This window comes from Humulus lupulus, chromosome 3, assembly GCF_963169125.1.
Source record: "Humulus lupulus chromosome 3, drHumLupu1.1, whole genome shotgun sequence".
NCBI lineage: Eukaryota > Viridiplantae > Streptophyta > Magnoliopsida > Rosales > Cannabaceae > Humulus > Humulus lupulus.
In genome coordinates, this window is record NC_084795.1 from 271206718 (window position 1) to 271214481 (window position 7764).

Consider the following 7764-nt stretch of genomic DNA (forward strand, 5'->3'; position numbering starts at 1 on the left):
AACTACTGAAGCTGCTCCCTCTGCTTCTGGAATGGGTTACGGGTTGGAGGGCAATAACTTTTAAGATCATGGATCCCTTCGGACCTGGCCAATGGAAATGAACAAAATGATTACAAGTCTCATATATTATATTTTAAACAATTGTCTTTATTACAAAAATATAAAAACTAAGTAGAATAATCACTATCACTTTCATCATTAATTAAATTAACATCAATCGGAGACACATGATTAACATCATCTTCACAAATATCAACTAGCAATTCATCTTCTTCATCGACTTCTTCTTTGCCTAAGTCGTCATTTATGAAATTTTCATCCAATTGATCAGCAGGTGAATTTTGTATAGTGCCAATATATGTTGCAGGTTCATGAGATTCCATAACCAACTGACCGAGATCCACGGTCAACACAAAATTTGATGAGTTTCTGTCATGTACAACATCAACATCTGCATCAGCTTCATCGTCCTTGATGTCCCAAATTTGACGATGATTGACATCCTCAACAATTTTCCAGTGTCGGCCTCTAAGTAGATCATCGAGATAGAATACTTGCTTAGCTTGGCTAGCAACTATATTAGGCTCATCTTTGTACCATTCGCTACTGACGTTTATACTGGTGATATTATTTTCAGTGATTGTTTTCTTCTTGCTTGGATCAGTGTTAAAGCATTTACACCTAAACAATGCAACTGAAAATGCACCAGTGAAAGATAAGACCAGTACTTCTTGAAGCATGTCATAATAGTTAAAACCTTCAGTTCCCGCAACAGACACTCCACTATTTTGTGTGGTGCGCTTTTGATCTCGGTCATAAGCGATAAATCGAACACCGTTAACTATACAACCTTCGTAGTATGTTGCCAAGTGGTCTGACTCAGATGCTAAAGCTAGCAACTCATCACCATTCTCTAAAGATCCATGTTTGTGCAAGTCATATATCTAAATAAATTAATAAACCTATATTAGAATGATAAAAATATCATTACGATAATAAATGTTTAAAAATAATCTCAATTTTACCTTCTTATGAAACCACTGGCGAAAATTTTTCTTCTGTAAAAGATTATGATCACCATCTGGGAATTTCAGTTTGATCTTTACTAGGTGTTCGCTGTAAATTTAAATGCTTTGACTACATTAGATAAAATAATTTGGAATAAACATAAATTTCACTTTAAAGGGAATAAACTTACTCTAAGTAATCCTGAATTTCGGGTGAATTGTTAATGATGAACCATTCAGCCATTTCACGAGTCGCAAGATTGAGAGGCTTGAGAGTTCCATTTGTTAGGGGACGACATTGAGATTGAAACACAGTAAGGTGTCGTGGGACATACACCTCATCTTTATTGCGATCAAGACGATTAAATTTAGTTTCAACCCCTTTGAAATACATCGAACAAAATGTCATAGCCTCATCAGCGACATAGCCTTCAGCTATTGACCCTTCAGGACGAGCTTTATTTCCCACGTAGTTCTTCAATTTTTTCATGTACCTTTCAAAAGGATACATCCATCTCATAAATACCGGTCCACCCAAAATTGCTTCTTCAGGCAAATGTAAGACCAAGTGAATCATTATATCAAAAAAAGCCGGAGGAAAGATCAACTCCATCTTGCACAATATCAGAACAAGGTCTTTTTGTGCTTCCTCCATATCTGTAACATTTATAGTCCTCGAACATAGTTGCCTGAAAAAACTACATAGTTCATAAATGGTGGTCGATATATCTTTTGGGAGAAACTTGCGAACACCCACAGACAATAATCGTTGCATTATAACATGACAATCGTGGGATTTCAACCCAATGATATTGGTACAAAATTAAGTACGGAAAAATAATACATAGAAATCATAACTAAAAGACTTAAAAACTTCATCCTCGAATCGAACGCGCAATCCACCGATTCCATCCTGCCTCAATACACATCCTCAAACTGCCAAGAATCTTTCCGCCGCCATAACTGTTTTCTGCACATATAAACATAAAGGAATGAGCCTAATGCCCAGCAAGGAAAAACTACTAAACACATAAACATACACATAAAATCATATCATAACATATGCTAAAAACATATCATAACATATACTATATAAGACTATACTAATAATGGCCATTATGACATGTGATAAACCATCTACGTCCCCTGTCTAATATTTAAGGTAGGTTAGATCACATGTAGTGTATGATAACCCATCTACGTCCCCTGTCTAATATTTGAGGTAGGGTAAATCATAACATAACATATAAAAACATAAACTTATCATAACATATTAAACATAACATAACATATCATACAAACATACAAGATCTAGCCTATTTTCCTTACCAAAATACCGGGATGATGAGAACAAGGTCAGGATTTTGGAACACTCTTAAAAACCATTAATAGAGATGTGAGTTTTCTAAAAGAAAGAGATGAAGAGGAATGAACTAAACCATCGAGAAGATACTTACCAACAAGAAATCTCAAGTTCGAAGAACTTAGATGCCTAACCAAGAATAGAGAAGATTGGGTTAGGAATTGAGTAGAGAAAAACTACAAGAACTAATGAAACAATACAGAAAAGAAACTAAGAATAGGAATACCTTTGAAATTGCTATGACCGAACTGCACCTCGAAAACGAAATACACTCTATGAACCTTACTTCCCAAGTGTCTAATAAGCTTAGAATGACAAAGCTTATAACCCCAACCCAAGTGTTTATCACTCTATAGTCTCACTAGCACCTAGAAGGCTCTGATCAATGCTTGAAGAATGAATGAAAAGGCTTGGTGCTAGGTCCTATTTATAGAGTTCTAGCAATAAAAATCTTCTAATTATAATCCAAATTTAAATTCAAATTTAAAATAGAATCCTAAGGAATAAAAATCTTCTAATTATAATCCAAATTTAAATTTAAATTTAAAATAGAATCCTAACTTCTAACTTTCTAAATCCCATAACTCTAAACTAACCTAAAGTAAAATCAACATATCTAGAGCTATAGGACTCCGATTTAGAATATATTTATACTGTTAGAAAGCTAATTAAATTATCTACAACTTTTTAGAAATACTATTTTTCGAAATTCATAACATAACTAGGTCAAAAATAGGTCGGAAGTTACAGTACCTTAAAGTTACGAAAAAAAAAAATTTAATTATCAAAATAACAACATAATCCACAAATAAATAAAATTGTGAGTCTAAATATCTAAATAAATATCATGCTCCTAACAGATTCTGGTGAATACTAAGTCTTATATTTCCCTTATTAAAATAATGATTCCTTAATAATCATGCATATGATAAGTGTCATAATCCTATTGACTCTATCTAAACCTTATGTTATAATAATCATTATATTAATAACCAGCAATATTAATCAAACCTTATGTTATAATTAATATTCTTAAACTATAGGTTAAACTTATAAAATCCATAACTATTGCTAGGAGTTTCCAACTAAATCCCGGCTTGAACCAAAATCCACAGTAATAAACATACTATAACTACTACTAGCTATTGCTATTACTAATATTATCTAACTAGCTAAGTAAAATTCTAGGACTCTACAAATAATTTAATAATAGTTAATATTATTAATTAGATAACATTAACTATTAAATTATATAATTAATAATATTAACTATTTAATTAATCATTATTAATTTTTAAGATTTGTATTAAATTAAATTAAATTATAAAATTAGATAATTTTATTTAATAAAAAATTAAATTAAATTATTTAATTAAATAATGTTGAACCAAACTTTTATTATGTAATTAATTAAAAAATTAAAAAATTAATTATTATAAGATATGTAGTAATTTTTAATTAATCATTATTAATTGTAAAAACTTTTATTAAATAAAATTTTCAATTTCTATATTCAAATAATTTATTATTAGTTAATATTAGATAATAATATTTAATAAATAAATTAAAATAATTTCTTATAATAATTTATTATTTATTTAATTAATCATTATTAATTTTAAAGACTTATTAAATTAAATTATTTAATTAAATAATGTTGATTCAAAATTTTATTATTTAATTAATTAAAAAATTAAAAAATAAATTATTATAAGATATGTAGTAATTTTTAATTAATCATTATTAATTGTAAAAACTTTTATTAAATAAAATTTTCAATTTCTATATTCAAATAATTTAATAATAGTTAATATTATTAATTATATAACATTAACTATTAAATTATATAATTAATAATATTAACTATTTAATTAATCATTATTAATTTTTAAGATTTGTATTAAATTAAATTAAATTATTCAATTAGATAATGTTATTTAATAAAAAATAAATTATTATAAGATATGTAGTAATTTTTAATTAATTATTATTAATTGTAAAAACTTTTATTAAATAAAATTTTCAATTTCTATATTCAAATAATTTAATATTAGTTAATATTAGATAATAATATTTAATAAACAAATTAAAATAATTTCTTATAATAATTTATTATTTATTTAATTAATCATTATTAATTTTAAAGACTTATTAAATTAAATTATTTAATTAAATAATGTTGAATTAAACTTTTATTATTTAATTAATTAAAAAAGATAGTAAAAGATAAACTAGCTTAATAAGCAAGTAGTAAAAGATAAACTAGTTTTATCATTCACAAACATTGATGTTAGCCTCTAATATTTCTTATACGATCATTTGAATTTCACAAAACATAAACACAAATAATACCATACTACCCCACTCAATAAATCAATAAATGAATTATTTAAATTCAACAACACAACAGTTATCAAAACTCATTTAGACATTTCATCGAATACTATACATGCATATCTTAAAACTTAAAAAATCACCCAAACCACTTTACAAACCCAATCACAGTTATAAACAAAATAGCCAAAAAGCTTGTACGATTCTTAGACCAAATCAAACAACCAAACATTATTAAATTCATTTTCACTTTAAATTAAACTTACCTGAAATGATACCTCACAAAGGCTCTTCGAAATGGACACCTTGGACGTTCAGACCACCACAATTTCAATCTACTGAGCCAATCAATGACGTCAGGGAAGAAAGTTGAGAAGACGCAATCTCTCAAGGCCTTCACTGCGTAAAGACTTAGCATTAAAAAAATATAGATCATAATTTTACAGTTCAAAATATACATTAAAAAAATAGACTGAATGTACCTAGTCGCCGTTTATGGAGCTGTCTGCAGGAGGGACAGAGGAGAGGACGCCTGAAGCTTTTGGGGTCCAAGAAAATGGCAGTCGGAGTAGCTCTGATTTGCGTGAGGGAGAAGAATGGGTCAGGGCTGGATTGCACAAGGGACATCGGGAGCAAAACATGTTAGAAGACGAAGAACAAACAGACATTATATAATATTATTACCGGCGGGTCTCCGCCGGTAATACAACATCACCGGCGGGTCCCGCCGCATTTAATCCGCCGGTAATGCACTATCACCGGCGGGTCCGCCGCTATTAACCCGCCAGTATTATACTATTACCGGCGGGTCCCGCCGCTATCACCATAACCCCACCGGTAAAATCCCCGCCGGTAATAAATTTGAAACCGGTCCCCGGGCATTGTATTAGCGGCAGACAATCCGCCTCTAATAATGGGAAAGTCCGCCGCTAATAAAAAAAATTAATTTTTTATTTTGATTTCCTCATTATTAGCGGCAGACCCAGTACTCCGCCGCTAATATACTGTACATTACCGGCGGACTAACTCCGCCGGTAATATTTCCGCCTCTAAAAACTCTTTTTCTTGTAGTGTAATGATAAAAACATGATCATTTATCATTATACATAGAACAATAATATCCCCGCAGTTATGTAGTCACCAAAGAGTTAAATTTAATAAGTCATAAAACACCCAAAATAATATTTAACATCCACCATTCCTCATTCCTAACTATTATACATAGCTAAATCAGATATACCGATCATTAGGTTCCAAATCAAATATATATATAATGCTCAAAAGATAAGACAATGATCCTAAATAGAAATAGGCTAAACACATTGGTTCCACTAATAATTCACCTTCCACATTCGCATCACCGGGTTCCTGGAATGGGAGAGACATAGGGGGTGAGCTTATAAAGCTCACTAGGAAAGCAACTAATATCATGGACCCAAAAGTTTAATAAAATCCCTGCATGGTTAGCTTTGAAAACAAAACATATATCATCATGTATAAACCAAAATAGAGATAAACCACCAATAATCATAAGAGTATAGCTACAAGTGCACATCACACCGTCCACTAGATCCCTAGTTCCCGTTACCCACCATAGAAAATCCGACATCTTAAACCCGGTAGCCGGACTTGATAACCACCACAAGGGGGAGGCTCAGAACACTTCCCGTATACAGATGTTAGGTTTTTACACCTACAAGTGAGTGGACACCTGATCTACCTATGATGACACAAAGACTAGGTTGTGAAACAACAACATGCACAAATCATGATCGCTATGGCTCTCATCGGTATAATCGAATGCATGTAAACATGAAAAGAAAGAAACATATTCCCTTTATATTTTAGAAAATTGGGCAACATAACAGCTGCATTTGAATAAAAACCCAAAAATCATAACCTGCATAAATAAGTGAACAAAAATATATTTGGCACTCAGTGCCCTCAGAAAAGATCAGAAAACATGCATATTAAGTTTTCAATTTTTCAAACATTTTATAAATATCAAAATTGGAATATGTTTAATGCAATTCAATACGAGTAAAATAAGTCCAATAGTCAAGTTAAGTCCCTACCTCCTTAGAATTTTCAATCCGAGGCCAAAGCGACACTCCTAAGCTTAACGATGATCCTAGAGTGATTTAGTCCAATTTTAATATCACGTTTTTCCTATGTGCACCAAATGAGCAAACAATTATCATCATTGCATTCCTTATTCAAAATCGTGTCCAACGACATATAATATGACCATATTTAAAATTTCAAGTTCCGGAACCTCACCCAAGTGGTGCACAGTAGCAGTTGGTGGCGGCAGTGAGCGGTGTACCAGAGACGTCGACGAATATATGCATGGCATATATCAAAACGATCCTCTCGATGAGTAAATCACGAAAGTACAACTCTTTCGCCCAAATGACCTCCGGTGTCACCGGAAAATGCTTCCGAAGGGGCGAAGATACCCAAAATCTCACTGGAGAAAAATGGTGAGTTGTCCGAACTGGTTTAGTGGGGTTTGTTCCTCTCTCCACGCTGGTTCCAAAGGTACAAATCACTCGTCGAGGGGTGGTTGGAGTTGGCTGGAAAACACAGTCAAAGTTGACGGATCAAAAATTTGACTGACTATTCCGAACAATTGACGGCGAGTTGGGCAGTGCCGCTTGGTGGTTGAGGTTGCCGGAGCAAGGTGAATCCAATGAGCCGTCGCGTGTCGAAAAATGGTGGCAGCCGGATGTTGGGTCTTTGTGGTGGTGGTGTGTTGCCGTGGAGAGAAGAGAGAAAGAAGAGAAGAGAAAGAGAAAAGGGAAGAGAAAAAGAGAGAGAGAGCAGTCGGGGAAAGAGAAAGAAAAAGAAAAAAAAAGGAGAAAGAGTCATTTGACTCTTTTCACTTAATGTGGGTCCCACCCATTAAAAAAATAAATATTATTTAATTTAATTTTTTTTCTCTGAGTCTTTACATTCTTCCCTCCTTAAAGAAATTTCACCCCGAAATTTTCAAAGTACAATCTAAAGCTGAAATTAAACAAATGAGGATACTTCTTACACATCTCCGACTCTAACTCC